This window comes from Bos javanicus, chromosome 14 (assembly GCF_032452875.1).
Source record: "Bos javanicus breed banteng chromosome 14, ARS-OSU_banteng_1.0, whole genome shotgun sequence".
Classification (NCBI taxonomy): Eukaryota; Metazoa; Chordata; class Mammalia; order Artiodactyla; family Bovidae; genus Bos; species Bos javanicus.
In genome coordinates this window covers 47,981,578-48,004,039 of record NC_083881.1, presented here as the reverse complement: position 1 = coordinate 48,004,039, position 22,462 = coordinate 47,981,578, and the positions used below count along the sequence as shown (strand labels likewise).

Genomic DNA, 22,462 nt, shown 5'->3' with positions numbered 1-22,462 from the left:
AACTAATAAACTGTCATCATTTTCTACTAGAAATCCACTTCTCAAAAACCTTTTTCAGTTTAGAAAACAAAGCTCAAACACTTTGCTTCCATTCAGCTCAGCAGAGGTAGCAGCTTAGACATAAAAGTGCAAACGCTGCGAAGTAAAAAAAAAAAAAGAAGCACCCGTGGCTGGCTGCCAGCTCTTGGCCAATCAGTCCTCACAAGGAAGGTTGCGTCAGAGGCTTGCAGCCTGCTGGAACCTCCGCAGCTGCCTGCAGCACAAGCTTGGACCACCCAGGCCGAAGTGGACTAGCATCTGGAGGAAGGCGCAAACAATGGAGAACGTTAGAGCCTGCATTTCCGCGCCAGAGATTCTGTCACTCGGCTTAGCCTGGGCTTTGACAAAGTCCTGGGCAAAGAGGAGATGGAAGATCTGCTCAATGGCCCTACTATTAAATCACTGTCTTGGGTCGGCAGCCTAACCCCCAGAATGGAAAAATATTTTCTCAGTGGAAAATCACCCGTCTTCGTGTTCATGGATCTAGTTTTCAACTGGTGTTGGGCTCTCACCCAACGTAATTAACATCTTACCTGTGGGTGGCTGGTGGAATTGCTTTACACCTCTCTCATCATCCCAACACCTAAGACTTCCTGAAATGCTTTATACAAACAAATAGGAAATGATATTTCTAAAGATAGACCTTCGGTCCAAGGCTCTCTGGTAGTCCCTGCACTCTGTTCTCTGCAAATTTATTTTTCTAATTTAAATGTCAGAAAACAGGCCCACATCACTCGTGGGCTTGCCCAAACTCAAGCCGTGCCAACTTGTTATAATTACAAGGATATACAATAGCGGACGTGGGGGAAGCCTAATTAGAGAGTTGAACCTCGCATCCCAGATGGGAAGCCAAGTATGTGGCCTTATATCAGATCTGAACGAAAATCCTGGTCCGCTGATGGTGGATGGGTCTGGGAAACAAGCACCCTCATAGCGCCCAAAGCACAGATCCTCGGGAAGGCGGAGAGAAACCTCCTGCTAAGACTGAAACTGAAAGTAAAACCTGAGGGAAAACACTGATTCCAACCCAGAGACTCAGATTCAGTTGGTCCAGGCTGTATTAAGATTCTCTTTATTCACCAGGTGACACTAACAGACATCCAAGGTTGAAAAACCCTGCAAAAGATTCCTGAGATAATACTCACCCCTCTAAAGTCTTCCCTGGTGACTCAGATAATGAACAATCTGCCTGCAATGCAGGAGACCCAATTTTGATCCCTGGGTCAGGAAGATCCCCTGAAGAAAGGGGTGGCAACACACTCTAGTATTCTTGCCTGGAGAATTCCATGGACAGAGGAGCCTGGTGGGCTCCTGTCCATGGAGTTGCAAAGAGTCAGACATGCCTGAGTGACCAACACTTTATCTGTAATGGAAATTTTAACTAGGAAGTCAGGGTACTGTGACAGAAATCAAGGAACTTACTAGATTGACCAGAGCAAAACATAGCAATAATTTACTGCACTGCACTATAAATGCTGGCTTTGCTTCTCAAAGTAGACTAAAAGCTTCAGGAGAGTGTTTTGTCTCGAGCTCCTACAACAGAGCTCTAGACCTGGTAAATGTAATAGAAGCATTCACTCAATCATTAGAAAGATGCTCAGAAAATATCACATTGTCTGTATGTTTAAGCAGAAAGACTCAGATTTTATAGAAATATGTTTTCTACAATTGTCTAAGGCAGTATTCTCAAATTTTTATATGCATAAGAAGCTTATTAAATATGTAGGTTCCTATGCCTTTTCAGATCCAGGAAATTTCAATTTGATTCAGCAGCAACTTTATACAGATTTCTCCAGAGCCTGGTACAATCCAGGAACAAAATAACAAAATGACCCAATCTATATACCTGAGATAAGAATCCAGCCAGTTAAATGATGAGAAACAGCCAGTTAAATGCAGGTAAGAAAACGGTCCTTTCATCTGAGCTTTTATTTTTTCCTAAACTTTTTATTTCATACTGGAGCATAGCCGATAAACAATGCTGTGGTAGTTTCAGATGGACAGCAAAGAGAACATTAGAAGCCAAAGATACATCACAGGTTTACAATACTACAGACACACATGAGTTGTATGGTTCATCACAATTCAACACACAAAGAGAATCACTCTTCCAGGTTTAAGACACGTAGTCAAGAGTCAGGTGAATGGAATACTCTGGATTCTGTGTGGAATCCTCAGCAGTGAGAGGCAGAGTTTCTGGCTGAGATTTACACTTCGTATTCAGTGAAAGGAATCCAGATAAGTTCCCTTCTAGAATGCACTGCAAAGCTCCAGTTGAAGTTGCATTTCATGTGTCCATAGGATGCTCTGCCGGAGCCATGTTTTAAGAAAACCAAAAAAAGCAAGCAGTCTTACACACTAGCTGAAGAGATTGATGATGCACCATGGCATAGAGTTCCAATATCTCTGCAAAACAGAAAGGTTCCTGCTTGTTTTTCTCCCTCCAGAGCTAGTGTGACCTCAGGATTTAAAAGGATTCTTCCTTCTTTAAGTCACAGCCTCAGAATTTAATGGTGCCATTGTATAGACTCCATTCAAATCCTGCTTTAGACACGTGCTTGCTGGGTAACCTTGAGCAAGTTCTGTAACCTCTCTGAATCTCAGTTTCCTCATTTTTGTCATGGGGAAAGGATTGGTAACCTCATAGAGTTATTGTGAGGACCAAATGTAATTTACAGAGTACAGTGCTGGCACATACTAACTGATAATAATAATAATTATTATTAATTTTATTAATATATTAAATAATTCTAATGAATTATATTATTATTATCATTATTTCATCTTCCCCATCTCCCTCTGGCCCTAGGCAAAGTTCTTTATGTTCAGTGGTCCAGGTACAATCCCCATGCTAATTCTATAGGTATTCTATTTGAAGCCTGATCTGTTTTCTCTATCCTTGTTTGTACAGGAGACCACCCAGAATTGGCCCAGATGAAAGCATTAGGTGGGCTTCTGAAACAAATAAACCCCCCAGTTTTAACAGCTTAACACTTGAAAAGCTGATTTCTCACATCACAGTCCAGAGCTGGTGTTTCTGATGGGTATGTAGTTTTATTCAATGATGAAGGTGATTAAAAGACCTGCTCCCTCCATCTGTAGTTCACCATCCCCTGGGCCTCGCAGGATTCTGCATTCAACTGGCAGACAGGCAGATGGAGAACAAAGAAGCCCAGGCTGTATCTTAAAAACCCTGACCCTGATCCAGAGGAGAACACCATTTTTTCTGGTCTCCTTCCATTGGTAAGAAGTGCATGTGGCCACACCTAAAAGGGAAATGGGAGACAGAGCCTCTGACTGGCACCTTCCCCCCAGCAACTGCTCCCAACTATGCAAGGAGAACCCTAACTTTAGGTGGCTTGTTGGGCTTCTCTTGTGGCTCAGCTGGTAAAGAATCTGCCTGCAATCCAGGAGACCTGGGTTCAATCCCTGGGTTGGGAAGATCCCCGGAGAAGGGAAAGGCTACCCACTCCAGTGTTCTGGCTTGGAGAATTCCATGGACTGTATGGTCCATGGGGTCACAAAGAGTCGGACACGACTGAGCAACTTTCACATCCATCTCTACCAAAGAACTTTTAGCTAATTCGCAGGAAGGTGAGGCCCTGGAAACCTCTAATTAAAAGGAATATTAGAGATCTTCTGTATGGAGTAGGGAATGGCAACCCACTCCAGTACTCTTGTTGGAGAATTTCATGGACAGAGGAGCCTGATGGGTTATAGTCCATGAGGTCACAAAGAGTCAGACACGACTGAGCGACTAACACAAACATGCACACACACAGATCTTCTATCGCAACAAGCCACAGTGCCGACCTGCCTCAAACACCCTAGAACGGTTACCAGCCAGCACCACATCAACGTGAGAAACTCCTGAGCCATCTGTTGTAACACAGAATAAATGTATGCACACATGTTATCAGACCTCAAACTAAGTACACGTAGCTGACTATAGCTCTCCTTTCTACCTACTAAATGCACACAGCTCTTCAAATGTTCTTAATATACCATGGTTTGCAGACTCTTCACCATTTCAGACTCCTCTCTGCTGAACGTGAACCCTTTGTCATGGTCTCAGAAGAATCTGACCCCTGCCAAATGGATAAGATATTCCAGACACATGACTGGAGATCCCACTGGGTGTCATCTTTCCTAAATTATACTAACCAGACTCCCAGTTCTTCCTTCAACCTCTGGTTTTCTCTTTTGCCTACATTTTAATGTCTTTATTCACACTTTCTAAACCAAAGGATAGCCTTAGCCTCAACTTGTCTGCTCTCTTGCCACTGACATTCCTACCAAGTCACTTACTGGTCCATCACCGAATCAACGTTCTTGCATCAAACACACAGGGGCTGTTCAGAAAATAAATTTACAAGGTGATTTTATGAAACTGATTTTAAGAGATGACAAGTAATCCCTACAAGTATTTAAACAGCAGCTGATTGCTACTTTCCCATATAATCCAACAGATTCACACATTTGTTATACTACAGGATCAGCTTTTTTTATGTCCGCTGAGTCAATTGCCAGGTCCTTGGTTATTAAATCAACTTCATATCCCATCAGTGAACACAAAGTTTATTGAGTTCCAAGCATGTTGCAAATAATGTCTTCAAGAGACGGGATGAATTTTGCTGGAAACTGGGGCACAGTGACTTTTGCACATCTCAGAGTATTGATTTGCTTGTTGGTCCTCTGCGTGTTTCCAGGTCCTCGGGTTACACTCTTTCCCTCCCCACTGCTCTGCTTCCTCTCCAGGACTGGGCATGTCATTCTGATACACTTTCAATTAAAAATGTTCTTGCCATAAATTTAAACAAGTTGACCATGAAATCCTGCAGCAGAAACCACTTTTTTTTCATTAAAAAAAAATGGAAACACATGTTATAAAAGAACATTTAATGACATGGAAAAATATTCAAGATATATTGGTAGAGGGAAAGAGCAGATTTCTAAAATGCAAATGCAACATGAATCCATAGTGAAAGACAGAATGCCTAGTATGTGTGTGTGTATGTGCACATGTGTATGTTTGAACAGGAAAATTCTAGAAAGATATTCACCAAAGTCTTAGCAGTTAATCTCTTTGGGTGCCAAGTTTTCTAGAGATAATTTTTTCTTCCTTTTTCTTGATGATATTTTCAAAATTCTTCTCTAAAAGACATTAGAACTTTAATAAAAATATAACTTAGTGTTCTTTCCTTTAAAATTTAGTAAAAGTAGAAACATAACTCCAAACTATTAAACATCTCGCCACATGTCCAGAAAAATAGTTTTTTTATATTCAGGGTCTGTATTACTATCTCCTTCCTCTGTGCTTTTGGTGCTTAAAGAAACATTGTTTGAGCTGAATACCTGCATTCCCCCCAAAATTTATATATTGATGTTCCTGCAGTGTGACTGTATTTGGGGTTGGGGCTTTCCGAAGGTAATCAGGGTTAAAGAAGACCATAATGATAAGGCTCTGATCTGATAGGATTAGTGTCCTTATTAAAAAGAGAGACAGACATGAGAGTACCCTCTGAGTTCTTTCTACCCCCTCACCCCATTTCCTTCATTCCCCCACCCCCGTTATGTAAGGACATAGCAAGAAGGTGGTTAACTACAAGCCAGGAAGAGGGAACTCACCAGATACCGAATCTGCAGGTACTTTGATTTTGGACTTCTCAGGCTCCAGAAATTAATGAGAAAACTAATTTCCATTGTGTAAGCCATTCAGTCTATGGTATTTTGTTATGGCAACCTGAGCTGACTAATGCAAACATCATGGTGCAACAAAATCATTTTTATTATCATGCAGAAATATTTAACATCATAGTTAATTTGAGAGGCAATCATATCATTTTGGTAACCCTTACCCATTGTTATCCAGACAGAAGAAGTGGCAGTGCTCTCCAACACACACACAAGTGAATTCCAAATGTTCCTGAACCACTTCTTCTAGGTCTTTTGTGCCTGATAGACACATCATGCTCATGGCTGGGACCCTGGTGGTTCACACATGGTCAGTTAGGAATTCAATAGGCATCTAGCAGACAGGGCCAGAGTTGTGGACACACAGATGGTGGGAATGGCAGGGGAGACTTTTTTATTGACTGGCTGGTGTAGAGGTAGAAATCAAAATGGCAGGTAGAAATAAAAAAATGTGGAAGGGCCTTGAAGAGCATATTCTAATTGATGAAACCCAAAGGTATTTGCTGTAGGCAATAATGTAAATTCGAATTAAATCAAGCCCAACAGCTCAAAGCAAAAACTCCTCCTACAGGATCTCCCACAACTTCAAAGGTAGAGCTGGGCTGGAAGAGAGGCAGAGGTCATGGAATGTGCCTAAAGCTTTGCATAGAATCAACAGATAAGTAAGTCTTAAGTGTGAACTTGAACTTGAACTCGGGAAACTGCCGACCACACCTTTTTGGTCTCTGCAACTGCCGACCACACCTTTTTGGTCTCTGTCCCCAGGGTGGACACCCCCCTCCCGCCAAATATTAGCATCTCTCTGAAGGCTCATTGTAACTGGACTCACTGAGCACATCCCTCCAGGCTGAGAGCTCCGGATGCAAAAGTGGAAACAAAGCTTGTATACAATCTCCCTCCCTTCCTCTTGGTTTGGGAACATGTTTCAAAATGCCACTTTATTAGCAGCTAAACAAAAACACCTCTTCGACAGGGATGAGGGAGCATGGCATAAACATGTCATTCCCACCTATTGTTCTGCAGAGTCGAAATTCTCCTATGATTGATTATAAAAGGCAGTTATAGAGGAAACTGTTTGAGTCTGCTGAATTGAAAACAAACAGCGAGGCATTCAATGGCGAACAGATCTGATGGATTAAAACACACTGCAGAAAGACAGCTCAGGCGATGCCTGAATGGACCGAGCTGGAATGAGAGGAGACTCGGGCCGCAATTTCCAATCAGGAGCAAACTGGCAAGGCAACAGAATTCGAGGCTCCCTCACATTTACACTTTATCTGCTAATTAGCATTAACATGCGCTGTAGAGGTATCTCACCAGCTTGTGGCACAATAAAAGAAAGGAATGTGTTATCACCACAGAATGTGTAATTACTTTAAGCACTGGCTGAAAATTGCAGGGTATTTCATTTCAGAATTTGTATATATTTATTGTTAGAGATAAACTTGTTGAAGTATATCTAATCTAATTTTATAATTCCTCTTTAAGATAATTTTAGTGTCAGCAAGCCAAGGGTTGAAATAAACACTGCCATAAATTGTAATACATTAAAATACCAGAGCAATATATCCATTCAGTCATGACTTGATTCGCTTATTGTTCAAAGACAAAAAAAAAAAATCTCAGATTACATCAAAACAAGAAATATACATATTCTGTTGGGTTGCTTCTACCATGTCAGGTCCCGTTGCTAATGGAATCTGCCAAAGGGAGACTCCATCACTCAGCTCCTTGGAAATGGAAATCACTTTTTAAAAGAATCGTAGATTTCCGTTTCCCTTAGGTAGAATTTATTATTTTTGTAAGATCTCTTTAAATTGCCCTGTACCTCCCCACAAGGGAAATGCATTAGGACAGATTATTTGGCTTTAAATCATAACTAGGTTAATATTTGTTTTAACTTTGAGTTAAGACCTAGTTTAAATTCCTCCTTAAATTGTTAAACAAGACAATTTGGGGCTATGAAAAGGAAACTATACCATGTTTTTCAGTAATACGATACTATGGCAGAGGCTACCAAATCATGCAAAAGCAATTTCTTATTTTCCTACTAAATGCAAGATTATAGCTAGAGCGTTGCCTGCATACAGACTGTTCATTTCTTAGCAGCATTCTGTCAAGCCAGCAAGACTTGGAAAGATACAGAGCTAACACTGCCTCTGAGAAGGAAACACTGGATCTAACACTATTTCTGTTCGATAACTAGCAATTTCTCTGCCTTTTTATGCCCTTGTTTCCCCAGAAGAGAAAAAAAAAAAAATGGATATATGGGGTTGTATGATTCCCAATGGGCTTCCCCTGTTGCTCGGGGGTAAAGAATCTGCCTGTAATGTAGGAGACACGGGATCAGTTCCTGGGTGGGGAAGATCCCCTGGAGAAGGGCATGGCAACCCACTCCAGCAATCTTGCCTAGAGAATCCCAAGACAGAGGAGCCTGATGGGCTACAGTCCATAGGGTCGCAAAGAGTCAGACACAACTGAAGTGACTTAGCATACACACACTCGTGGTTCCCAACATTGATGCTATTGTTACACATTTTCTCTCCCTGGTCTGCCTCCTGTTCCCTTGAGAAAGGCATTGAATTTAAGGCTCCCAGAGGATATATCTTATTATGATTCTTTTGGAATGAGCCCTAGGATTTTAATGTCTGCCCACTGGCCTCCCTGTTTTGTGAAAAATGGTGGAAGCTAATGAGGCCTTGCCTGACTCGGGCCATCTCGTAACACTGATGGATTGCTTCTCCAGGAGCCTTCCTACATGTTGCAATAATTAAACTATTATTGGAATAGTTGATTGAAAATCTTGAGACTCTGAAATTCTTTGCCTGGGGAAGCAACTTCACTCAGCGCATTCAAAACACAACTGGATTTTCCTTTTTATGGCTGCCTTTAAACTAGGGAAATTGACGTTTTATATTTAATGATTCCTAGTGAGAGCTTTACACAGAGCTCAGCATATTAAACATGGGGCCTTATATGTAAACAAAACCCGGGGGCCACCCTGTGATGTAATGAGAGTGGCCAGAATTGAGGTCTTCCCCCGGAGAAGGCAATGGCAACCCACTCCAGTACTCTTGCCTGAAAAATCCCATGGACGGAGGAGCCTGGTAGGCTGCAGTCCATGGGGTCGCTACGAGTCGGGCACGACTGAGCAACTTCACTTTCACTTTTCACTTTTCCTGCATTGGAGAAGGAAATGGCAACCCACTCCAGTGTACTTGCCTGGAGAATCCCAGGGACGGGGGAGCCTGGTGGGCTGCCATCTATGGGATCACACAGAGTCGGGCATGACTGAAGTGACTTAGCAGCTGGGGCTGATGGTAATTTGGGCTTCCCTGGTGGCTCAGACAGTAAAGAATCTGCGTGAAATGCAGGAGACCTGGGTTTGATCCCTGGGTCCAGAAGATCCCCTGGAAGAGGAAATGGCAACCCACTCCAGTATTCCTGCCTAGAGCATTCCATGGACAGAGGAGCCTGGTGGGCTGTACTCCATGGGGTTGCAAAGAGTTGGACATGACTGAGCAACTAACACTACATTACACTGGGGCGGAGGGAACAGAGAAAGGAAGTGGCAGTTTATGGGGTTTACTGTAGTGACCCAAAGCACTGAAAAGAGGTATGGGCCCAGGTGCTCTGGCCCAGGACCAGTTAAATATTCATAAGATGCTGTATTTGTCTGATTCGGTCTATAGCTCCAGAGGTTGGGAAAAGAGGGGACTCTTCTTTCCAGACCTCATTTCTGTCTCGTTGAGCAGTGCTGTGATCTGTGATGTGCCCTTAAACAGCTGACCTTGATTCTGAAGTTGTTTTACCTCAAAAAACCTGTGTGTTCCCCATTCTACTGTTTCAGCTGGAAAGCTTTTGGAACCCTGCTGGATGAAAGCAACTGAAGACAATTTGAGGTCACCATTGTCCACTCCATGTGAAAATGAATGCAGTTTTTCAGCCGGGCTCTTCAATGAGGAATGAACTTGAGTGTGTTGACCTGATACTGAGACATAATTTTAAGGCCTTTTCTAGGGATGCCTTTAAATAAAAAAATATTTCCAAAATAAGACTTTGTGTATGCACACAGGGGACTTCCCTGGTGGCTCAGCAGTAAAGAATCCACCTGCAAGCAGGAGACAGGAGACGTGGGTTCAATCCCTGAGTCAGGAAGATCCTCTGGAGGAGGGCATGGCAACCCACTCCAGCATTCTTGCTGGGAAAATCCCATGGACAGAGGAGCCTGGTGGGCTACAGTCCATGGGATCACAAAGAATCAGACACGACTGAAGAGGCTGAGCACGCACACTTTGCATGCACACAGGGTCTTACCACAATTCATAAGAAGGGTGAGTTATTTGCAGTTTTTGCACCCAGAATCTTACCTTTGGCCTTGCCCCGTGGCATGGCCTTGAAGCCTGACCCTGAGCCTTTTCTTGGCCAACCCAACATTAATCCATGAAAAGAGAACTAAAGGGATCAGGAAAATTCTGCCACTGGAGTCCTCCTGGGGTCTTCCTGTGACAGTCCATTCTACAGACACTCTAATATAAACACTCCTATGGCTTTTCTTTCCTCTCATTTAAAGCAATTTCCATATTTACATTTTGGTTAATATCATTTGTAATACTTTTATTACTCTAATTTGAAATGCTACTTAAAACTATTTCTGTAAGCCTTTGGAAGAACTTCATAAAGTCACCTGACCTTCAAAAACCCACTGTGCAAAGGTCAAAGTTGAAGCTCAGTGATATATCAGTCAGGAAACAGGCACTCTCAAGGCATACTCCAACAGGGAACTTGAGGAGCACTTTGAGAAAGGGATGTGATACAAAGATTCAGGAAGAATTAATGTGAAGCCCACGGGAACTCTCAACAGCCAGGAGCTTGTGCCACCCTTGGGTGGTGGCATGAACTTGTTTCCAGCTATGAAAACCACCATCCTCTCCTTCATACACAGGAACAGAGGTCCCTGGTAGAGAAACAAAGAATGTGCAACCCAGTAGAGGGCAACCAGAGGAATCAACTCCCTGAACACACTCCCCTGCCCTCTCCTCTCCCACTGCTGCCTCCATGGGCCAAGCCAAGAAAGCAAGCTATCAGATGCTGTTCATACAGGCCAGGCTCCCAGGGCACAAAGCTGGGGGAAGGAGATGGAAAGCGGTTCTGGAGGGGCAAGCAGAGACTATCTATCACAAGTGGGTTACTCAAGTCATTTAACTTATCAGAAGGGATGCTTGATGGAAAACAGGCTTTTCATGGGTTCCTGGGCTACTATAAAGCCCACCAGTAAAACAAACTCGCTACCACTTCCCACTTCTTATGGATTTTCATAATAGTCCTCAGAGGCCCACAACCACTGTTAACAACCGTTGTCACCAACATCTTTATAGAAACACATATGTCCCACTTGTACATATGTCCAAACACGCTAAGCAGGCTTTTTAAGTACCTTTTATCAAGAGCTACTTTTACAGGCGCTCAATTATTTTCTAATTGTTTATATGTTTCTTTATCACAATGCCTTATTAACCATGCATTAAAAGGAATTTCTCTATCTTTGTGATTTTAGACATAATTTTATCATCTTATGGTTTTATTAATGGAGCCTATTTTTTTCTCATTTTTTAAAACATTTCTTTCTGGGTTTGTTTGTCAGACATCCTCTCCCCTACGTTGATGTTTTGATATGATTAACTAACTCTCTCATTCTCTCTGTCCCTGACAACCTAGGTTAGATCACTCAAAGATCATTTTTCCACTGTTGAACTATCAGCAGCTTTTCTGAGAAAATACTTCAATCAAAGCCATGACCTATCTCCTCTGCTGCTTCATTTTTAACTTTGTTTTTAGATTAAAAATCAGAATCAGGGATATACTATGGATTCAGCCTGTAATTTCATGTTGTATATGTTGAGTAACCCTCCCTCAAACTCAAATGGATCTGCTCTTTAACCTGTATTTCTATATCTGCTGCTGCTGCTGCTAAGTTGCTTCAGTCATGTCCGACTCTGTGCAACCCCATACATGGCAGCCTACCAGGCTCCCCGTCCCTGGGACTCTCCAGGCAAGAACACTGGAGTGGGTTGCCATTTCCTTCTCCAGTGCAGGAAAGTGAAAAGTGAAAGTGAAGTCACTTAGTCGTGTCCGACTCTTAGCGACCCCGTGGACTGCAGCCTGGTACCTAAGGGATTCATGTTCTTAGTGGCTAAATACGAGCTTCCCAGGTGGCTCAGTGGTAAAGAATCCACATGCCAGTGCAAGAGCCTCAGATTCAATCTCTGGGTTGGGAAGGTGGCCTGGAGGAAGAAATGGCAACCAGCTCCAGTATTCTTGCCTGGGAAATCCCATGTTCAGAGGAGCTTGGTGGGCTACAGTCCATATGGTCACAGTCAGACACTGCTGAGTGACTACACTTTCACTTTCATACATTTATGTGTGTGTCTGTGTGTATAGTGTATGATGGTTAGTGTTGTAGAAAAGTGGGAATATGTCACACTTGGAGTCACACAGTCCTGGGTTTGATACCCCACTCTTTTGCTAGTTCTCATGATCATGGGCAAATTACTTAACCTCCAAACTTCCTTATCTTTGACTGTAACTTCATTATAGGAATACCCAGTTGGTGGGAGATTTTTAGGTTTATTAAAAGGGATAATGAGGGTTAAATGCCTGGACTGTGATACCTAACAAGTATCAGTAACTGTCTCTCTAGTCTCTTCCTCTCTCCCCACACTGATACCCTGTACTGTTCATGTGGAATCTGTCCTAGAGCGAGCACTCAGCCTGGGTTTCCCCGTCCTCTGCATTATGCACTCCCCTACAGGCAGGTCCAGCCCTCTCTTCTACTCTTCCTATTTGTTCCTATTGCTTTTTCCTATTCCTTCCCGCCCACTGCTGTGTCTATCAGAACTGACAAAGTTGAAGACCCATAGACCAGTGAACTAATGTAAACATGTGAACCAAGCAGGAATAAGATAAAAGTGGTCGATAGTCCTGCGTGATGCAACAAAGATCCTGCATGCTGCAACTAAGATGCGATACAGCTAAATAAATTAAAATTTAAAACAAAGGCTGATTGATAAGACTGTAGAAAACTAGAGAATGTTCTGTCTCAAATACTAAGATACACACACACATACACACACACACGGAGAAGGAAATGGCCACCCACTCCAGTATTCTTGCCTGGAGAATCCCATGGATAGAGGAGCCTAGGAATCTGCAGTCCATAGGGTTGCACAGAGTCAGATACAATTGAGGTGAGTTAACATGCACACACACAAAGAAAAATACATCAGCCAGTTGGATTTGGCATGGGGCAGCCATCTTGTATACTTTCCTTCCAGAAGAATCCACTCATTGTTCCAAATCTCAGGTATTGTTGTGCTGCTGATGCCTGAGTTTGAATTATAATTATGAGATGTCATCTTAGAAAACTCTCTTCTAAAAGTATTTGCATATGACATATAAAAACCATATTTGGTGGATACACAAATAATGGATATACAAATATAGCTTTTGGTGGATATACAAATGTAATAATCAAGGTTTATGTGTGCTTATTTATGTTCACTAAAAAAGTTGTTGATACAAGCGGGTGTCTTGCACAGTGGCTGGCAATGTAATCGTTCTGTAATTATTTCTGATAAATCAATAAAGCCAAATAATTATTAAAGGACTCCTCTAAGGGCGACATCAACGAGTTCTTGGACAAATGAATACAGAGTGTGGCTACTATAAGTGGAGTGGTTTCTTGCTCAAAGCTTTGGTGCACTCTGGGATGCAGTGAAATGATGTCAAGCTCTGTAAGCAGCATCTATAATCACACACTCAGAGCCAGACTCTCACATGCGTGCCATGTGGAAAGGAATGTGGGTCTTACACCTGTGGTGTTTGCTTTTTTTCAGACAAATATGCAAACTGATAACAAGACCATCTGCTTCTTCATCCTCAGATATAAAAGATGACTACACGTGCAGAGAACTAATCATTTCACTCCCTCTAACTGCTTGTCTGATTTCATAAACATCTTTGTTCATTTTAATAACGATTGCTTTAGAATTTTCTGATCCTCAGCTTTGTTTATATGTTCTTAACTGCCTAATAATGAAAAACTATCAAGTGAATTTCTTCAATTACAATTTCAACAACAACAACAACAAAAACGCTTTCTTAGAATTGAAATCCAAATTTTTATCCTTCCACTAAGCTGCCTTCCAGGGCTTCGCTGGTAGCTCAGATGGTATAGAATTTACCTGTAATGCAGGAGACCAGGGTTTGATCCCTGGGTTGGGATGATCCCCTGGAGAAGGGAATGGCAACCCACTCCAGTATTCTTGCCTAGAGAATCCCATGGACAGAGGAGCCGGACGGGCTACAGTCTATAGGGTCACAAAATAATCAGACATGACTGAGCGACTAAACACACACATGCTGCCTTCCAGAAATTATGGGGGATAATTAGGGAGGTGCTAAATGCACATTGATGAACAAGGATGAACCAGGATTTCTGACAAAATTAGGATGCTTAGAGAGAAAGCCCTGTGGCCATATCAGCTTGCTTCATGCCCTCACTCAGGTTTTGCCTGCTTGAATCTGCTCCAAGTCTGCCTACAGTTCCTGCCATCTTGAACCAAAACAGCTGCTGCTATCAGCACAGTCAATGTCTCTGACTTTCTGCTCATCCCCTGCTGATCATGGTAGAAGAAATCCCCTCTGCTATTAATTTTAGCAAGATTATAATGGAATTTTTCAAAAGAGAAACTTAGAAAACCAAGAGTAAAGAAAACGAGTAGAAAAGTATAGATCTCAAAACATTTGCAGAACACACAAGTGTCAACTGAAGGTAAGTATTGTAGACAGGCATAGCTGGTATAACTGATGAGACCTCCACCATCTGTAATTTTTCCTTCCCTCCACCCTATCTATCGAAGAATCTAAAATTCAGAAAAGGAATAAGGTTCTGGAATCTTTACTCCAGACTTATTCCTGTAAATTACCTTGGCCAAGCTAGTTATTACTGGACTTTGGTTAAGTCAGGTTAAGAGATTTATGCTTTATGTTTATTATCATTTTCACAGTTTTCAAGCCCCATATGATTTTGCAAATAAATGTAACCATACCTTTGTTAAAATAAAGGAGAAGGAAGGTCTTGGTAGAGATAAAAGAAGCAATAGGATCTGTCTACAGTGGTCCGTCTAGTCAAGGCTATGGTTTTTCCTATGGTCATGTATGGATGTGAGAGTTGGACTGTGAAGAAGGCTGAGCACTGAAGAACTGATGCTTTTGAACTGTGGTGTTGGAGAAGACTCTTGAGAGTCCCTTGGACTGCAAGGAGATCCAACCAGTCCATTCTGAAGGAGATCAGCCCTGGGATTTCTTTGGAAGGAATGATGCTAAAGCTGAAACTCCAGTACTTTGGCCACCTCATGCGAAGAGTTGACTCATTGGAAAAGACTCTGATGCTGGGAGGGATTGGGGGCAGGAGGAGAAGGGGATGACAGAGGATGAGATGGCTGGATGGCATCACTGACTCAATGGACGTGAGTCTGGGTGAACTCCGGGAGTTGGTGATGGACAGGGAGGCCTGGCGTGCTGCGATTCATGGGGTCGCAAAGAATCGGACACGACTGAGCGACTGAACTGAACTGACTGAACTGAGAGTGGTCTAGAATAGAGTCTGCAAATGAATCCGTTTACTCTAGCAGGTGATGTGTTAAGGAAACCTGAGAATTCGTATGTTTGATCATACTCTTTAAACTTTTTTTTTTCACTTTTGTCTATGTTTTAAAGCATATGTAATATGTTATCCAGGCAATATGTATATAATGTTTAAATAAACACTCATATGTCAGTTTGGAGACCACCGCCCACACAGATCCATAATGTGGTGACTTCTACAGTAACACAGGATCTGGGGGGAATTGTGTGGAGCTAGAACAGATCAGAAGGTAAAAAGTCAGGCAGGAATGAGTCAAAACACCTAATATGCTGGACACTTCCTTTCTAGTATTTTCTTTATATCACATTTCTGGCCTCTGTATGATGACATCATGTGAAGGGCACACACTTTGCAACCAGACAGACCTTCCCTACTTTCTGTGTGAACTTGGGCACGTTCCTCAAATATTTACACCCAATTTTGTTTCTGTAAAATGGGCTGTGTGATACGTGTGTTATGTGTGTTACTATAAAGACTATATGAGGTCACGCGTATAAAATGGTTAACATATTGCCTGTTATGTAGTGAGTTCTCAATAAACAATGCTCTGTTCTTTTCCCCCTGACTTCACCACCATCACCCTTCACCTGACCTCAGCTGAAGTCAGCTTAGACGTCATTCCTTTTGGGAACTAGTTTCAATCACCCACGGATCTTCATCATCTCTGCCACCCTGAAAAGCCCCAACATAGCCCCTATCCACATTATATTGCCATTTTTTATATTTGCCAGTCTTCTTTCAACCTACTCATTTTTCCCACTAAAGCCACCAGATTTCCAAAAGGGCATTTTTTATATTTGCCAGTCTTCTTTCAACCTACTCATTTTTCCCACTAAAGCCACCAGATTGATTTCCAAAAGGGCTAGATCCATGTCATTTGTCTCTGAACTGGCTGTCCTTACTGGTGTCTGATAACCTTAGGAACAGCTTATTGAATGATTGCTGATTAAATGAATGAATGAATTTGCCCCCAATTTCTTTATCCTCATCTTCTTCCAACTTCCCACTGACCCATGTGGCTCGCTGATTCACTCTTTTATTAATTTCTCCCTGCATGTTTCACCACTGCCAAACTTCCTTCCTAGTTCTGAGCCATTTGCCCACTGGTGAGAGTGGTGGCTGAACTGTTTTCACTCCACAGAACTCAGGAGCAAAGGCAGGCAGCTGTGGCTGGAACTCATCTCTGCCTTTGAAACCTAAATGAAGCCATAATCAGCAAGCTCCAAGATGTGGTGAGCCTTGTCCACACTCAGATCAGTTTCTGTCTTCCTTACAGTAGTTGCTTGCCTGTTATATTGATATAATACAAGAGTGACCATGGAACTGCCACGTCCTTTCTGTGCCCTGTGACTGAGGCACTCCAACTTGTTTATCATAATGAAGCTGTATCAGGATCTACTGACTTCACTCTGTGGGAAAGTGATTTCCTTTGGCAAGGTCCCTATCACTCAGAGGATTTTTTAAATGTGCTAGTCATGTGTGGGAAAATGTTCAGCCTAAGTATTTTTCTTTATCTAATCAGTTCTCAGGACAAAGTGCAGACTGCAGAGCATCAGTACAGAGAAGGAACTCACCCATAGGAGGAGAAATCCCCCACCTAAGTTGAGAGACCAGAGAAGGGTGGTATAGGGGAGCCAGTCATTTTCACACAACGGACAGACAGTGCCCATCTCTCCACCCAGCTCCACTGCTGCTCTGACCGCAGCCCTTACCAGATGATTTTATGTCTGGACAAGGGTTGATCCCAACCAAAGTGAGGATCAGAGGATGGCTTATCCCTCAATCTTACTTTTAAGACCTCACCACAAACCTAAGTTTCTAGAATAGTCCTCAGTGTCCCCCAACCTCACAAATATCAACAAAGTATCCCTGACTGAATAGCCCTTTAACCCTAAAAAAATAGTGATTTCTGCCCATGGGGAGAAAAATTTGACTTCAGATTTACCAAAGTACCATGTTGATTACAACATATTCATATTATTTAGCAGCCATGTTATAAAGAAAACAGAATTAAAATCATCACTTGTTACCAAAGGTAGAATTATGCTCATACCTTTGGTATGATTGATGATTCTAATCATGCTTGTTTCGTGGGGAAAACTCTGAAATAAAGAAGATATTTTGGTGCTCGCTTTGGCAGCACATATACTAAAAATTGGAACGATACAGAGAAGATTAGCATGGTCCCTGCACAAGGATGACACGCAAATTCGTGAAGTATTCCATATTTTTTACATATGAATCAGTTCTAATGAGGTGGATGAAACTGGAGCCTATTACACAGAGTGAAGTAAGCCAGAAAGAAAAACACCAATACAGTATACTAACACATATATATGGAATTTAGAAAGATGGTAACAATAACCCTGTATACGAGACAGAAAAAGAGACACTGATGTATAGAACAGTCTTTTGGACTCTCTGGGAGAGGGAGAAGGAGAGGGTGGGATGACTTGGGAGAATGGCATTGAAACATGTATAATATCATATATGAAATGCCAGTCCAGGTTCGATGCACAATACTGGATGCTTGGGGCTGGTGCACTGGGACCACCCAGAGGGATGGTATGGGGAGGGAGGGGGGAGGAGGGTTCAGGATGGGGAACACATGTATACCTGTGGAGGATTCATTTTGATATATGGCAAAACCAATACAATATTGTAAAGTTAAAAAATAAAATTAAATTAAAAAAAAAAGAAGATATTTTGTGGAAAATGGTGGCTGACTTGTGATGACTTTTAAATAAGGTAAGGCAAGAAAGAAAGAGAGAAAAGTTAAATATGAATAAAATTCTTCAAGTTTTTTACTCTTTAAATAGGCAGTATTCTGTGGAGATTAGATAAATAATAGCTTCAGTAAAATCAACAAAGAAATGAGCAATATATCAAATGGAAGTTTCTTTACTTTTATAGAGAAATCACAAAACCTGCTCCATCAGATAACTGCCAAATTCCTCTCCAACTTTTCCCAAAGTTAATAACCTGCTAGATGTTCCAAAACTGTAAACTATGGAACTATAGTGAATTTTCTGTCCTGTACATATTTGTTCCTTGGGCTCTTTCCTCTCTAAAGCATGATTGTTTTGGTCATCTTACACACAGGTCAATGTTTTTTAACCCAAAGAGATAACTGGCTGCTTTTGCACAGATTTATTCAAGAATAAACATTAGCTGGCATTGCAATACTGCTCTTATAGTATATTATGCATACTACTACTTGCCAGAATAAAGTTTCAGTTATTACACATACATTTATAGATATACACATATGTGTGTCTATATACAGACAAGTAGAATTTTATATAGAGAGACTCTGTGTATATGAAAATGAGACCTTTATTTGCTTGTGAAATGTGCCAAAATATTAAAATTAGATAATTCAGCCAAGTTCTTCACAGTTTTGCCTGAAAATACCTTTTAAAATTCATGCAAAGTAGATTCACTTTCTTGAGAATCTCAAATGAATCCTGGGCCAATCACTGTTTCACAAATAATCTATTTGGCCCTTAAGAATGCAGGAAGAAGAGGAAGAAGAAGTGGGGCAGGGAGAGGAAGGAGTAAATGAACCACGGGGCAGGGGGGGGGGGGCGGGGAACAAGTAGAAACAAATCAGTGCAAATTTACAGTAAAAGGAAATTATGTCTTAACTATCAGAATTCTCCCCCTTGCTCAGAGAATTGGGGACCAGGTCTTTCTTATTCCCTAAAATTCACCTGATTTTCTAACACAATCCTTATTTGAAGGAACTGATGCCCAGTCATTACTATATCATAAAAATGGGTCCAGCTGGATTAAATTCCCAAAATGTATTCATTCCCCAAATCACCTAACATTCTCCTTGAGAACTTCCCTTATCCTTGCTACTCATCTTTCCTCTCTAGACTTTCATCACCATCCTTCACCTGGTTTATGATGTATTTCACATCTTCAGTTCAGTCACTCAGTTGTGTCTGACTCTTTGTGAGCCTTACTAGATAAGAATTGTTTGTATATATGTTACTCCAACAGGACTAAGGGAACAAACCTACTTGTAAAATCTGGGTCATTTCAGCCTAAAAAGAAATATAACAGTGTCTGTCTCCTTGTAGAGCTAATTAAATGTGTATTGCATTAAGAAATCAGTACTGAAAAAAAAAAACTGGAACTGCAGCCAACATCTATGTCTTCAGGTGGTCTGATCCACTGATGTCACTCATTGCCATCAGCAACTGTGGTTCTGTGACACTGAAAGTGAGCCAAAGATTGGTCAGGATTCCAGTACAGACTAAAACATTTTAAGTATGGTTAGAACTGCCCTATTCTTTAATCACAACACCCTTCCTCATGTCAGTATCTTCATATATTAGATTTTGCCTGCCCCGAATGAATTACACCAGGAAAGAACACTGTCATCAGATCAGTCACTAGAATAAAAAACTACCATGCTACAAGAGCTGTAAATAGAGTGTATTCATCTATTTGATCATTCATTGCATTGATTTTCCTTCTGTTTGTTTCTTTGTTTATATTTGGAGTAATCAGGTGCACAGAATTGCATCAACCCTAACCTTCAGTTCATAACCTGCCATCATCCTTGTCACATACAAACCTATTTCATCTACCTTTATTGGTGGTTTTTACTAATGACACCTGAATTTCCTTAACCCCAACATTCAACCACAGAACTAAAGAATTTACAGTAACTCACTTCTAAGTATTCCCTCCCCATTTGTCCCTCCTGTCTTCCATGTGAGGAAATCACTATCCAGAATTTCTTATCCCCTTCCTTTCATTTAGTTCTATCTCATAGTTATGTATTCTATATAATATCTTCATTTTATCCATTCAGAAAGTATATCATTGTGAATGCTTTCATTCACAAGATAGCAAAGATTTTGTTTTTTTAGAGATGCTTATGAGCTCCAGTTGGTGTACACAGGACACACAAGCAGGGTTCAGCAATTTCCAGCTGGAGGTTTGAGCCTGGGGAAGATGAAACCACTCAGGACTTTGGCTGGTCCCCTTGTCCCTAAGCCACAGCCTCAGCCTTGTACCCAGGGGCATGGCAGGAGCCAGCATTCTCTGCCAGAGGGTGCACTTCCCTCTACATCACTGGCTGGCCCTCTCTGGTGGATGGTGAATGAGGGCTAACCAAGCTCATATTTGCCATTCAAATGGCCAGTCTATAGTACCAGTCCCAAACTCAGTCAATATAGCTTCCCGCCCATTCCCTTCTTTATATTACTGTTCCAAAGACGTCTCCATAAGTGCTAGGCATTTACTCTTACAGTGTAAAAAGATAATGGCTCATCACCAACAAAAAGCAAAAGTGTTCTGTCAGGGGAGTGTGCAATTTCCTCGGTCCTGTCTCATCACAACAAAAATTTGAAGCTACGAACTGGTGTTAAAGCCCTCGGACAGACCATGTCACAGCTCTCAGACAGATCAGTGTTACAGCTCTGTGTTGCAGCTTGGTTTTATTTAGAAAATAAAGGAAAATACATCCTCGAGGCATGAGGGCATGAAGACCTAAAAAACCCAAAGAGAAGAGAGAGAGAAAGCGTGAGAGAGAGACCCCTGGCCCTTTGGCTCCTCTTTTTATATGTTTTTCTTTTCCTCCGCCTGGGCCTGCCCTCTGTAAACTGGGCTAGCCAGGAGTGCTGTTTGTTCTACCTGAGGTCCTCACGCCAGGCCTCGGACCTTCCTTTGTTCTATTTTAGCGGGCTTTTCCCTTCTTTGTCTTTTAGCCACCGCCATTCTGGACTCCTTTTTCCTATTCTAACTACCAAACAACGATACAAATGAACGCTGGAAAAAGCACGAATCCACCACGGAGCCGTCAGTGATGGCACGCCGCTCTTCAGCCTGTTCCTTCTCTTCTTGGATGCTATCAGCTCAGTACCTTCAAAGCTCAAGTCCCTGTCCTGTCCTTCCCTTCCCCCTGTCAATGGTTCTACTTGGGTAAATGGTCCCTGGGAGTTGTAGGCAGAAGCTAGAGATGATTGGGATCCAAAAGATATAAAAAAATACTGTTCTCTTCTGTATCTGTATCTCACTTTAGAATGTTTCGGTGTCTTTCATAGACAGTACATTATTGAAATTTCTTTGTGGAATGTGGGTTAGGCATTTTATAGAAGACAAAACTGAAACTCAAAACAATCAAGAAACTTGGCCAAGGTCACCTGCTGTTGAGAACAGGCAGGACCTAGACTTTCTGATTCCTATTGAAATGCTTTTCCTTTTACCCTCTTCTGTACCTTCTCCAGGTCCATACCCACAAACAAGTGAGGTCATCAACCTACAGTCTTTTTGTGGGGGATTGAAATCGTGCCTTCCTTATTCAGCTATTTTTCTCATAACATTTGCAAGAGAAATGCAATGAGACAGAGCAATCTTGGAAACACTCTCCTGGTGTATTTGTAATTTCAATCCCTTGCTCTACTTTGCATCACATGTTACATAAAGGCATCTTAAAGACAGGCTGCTAAATGTATTTTTAAACGGCTCTGTTGTCACTCTCTTGAAAAGAGGACACTTCTTTCTATTGTTCTTGATTATGTCTGTCCTCCCATTGTCACCTTTATTGATTGAAAGCCCTTCCTCAAAGATGCTAACAAACAGTCCTTCAGGACAGCAGTATAAAGCCATCTATTCCTCTAGAACCAAAGGAAATCAAGTTTACTCTGTTCGTCTGGCCCTGTGGGGGTTAATACATGCCCTTCATTCTTCTTATCACAACGAGGAAGGCTCCCGGTGATTCCTCATGCACATAAACAAAACCACTTTCTCAGCTTCACCTCCGCCCTGATCCCTCTCCCCGCCACTGCCATTTTTCGGTTCATAGAGTCTTCCACCAAGAATGGCTCTCCTTAATTATGCTCCATAATTCATAACTAATCACCGGCATTGTACAAAGGAATGAAGTAGATTCATTTGAAAACATGGGGTCTTATGACCCATTATATTTCTGTACCTTGAACACTGTCTGCAACCTGATGGATTTCATTGGGGTTTCCATTTTTAATACTATCACTGCATGTA

The 22,462-nt window shown here is 41.8% G+C and overlaps 1 non-coding gene across 1 annotated transcript; it reads left to right on the top strand.

Moving 5' to 3' along the window:
• Positions 1-17,566: 17,566 nt before the first annotated feature.
• Positions 17,567-17,674, top strand: LOC133260845 (U6 spliceosomal RNA). Its single transcript, XR_009740986.1, has one exon. It is a non-coding gene; the product is annotated as a U6 spliceosomal RNA (small nuclear RNA).
• Positions 17,675-22,462: the final 4,788 nt, after the last annotated feature.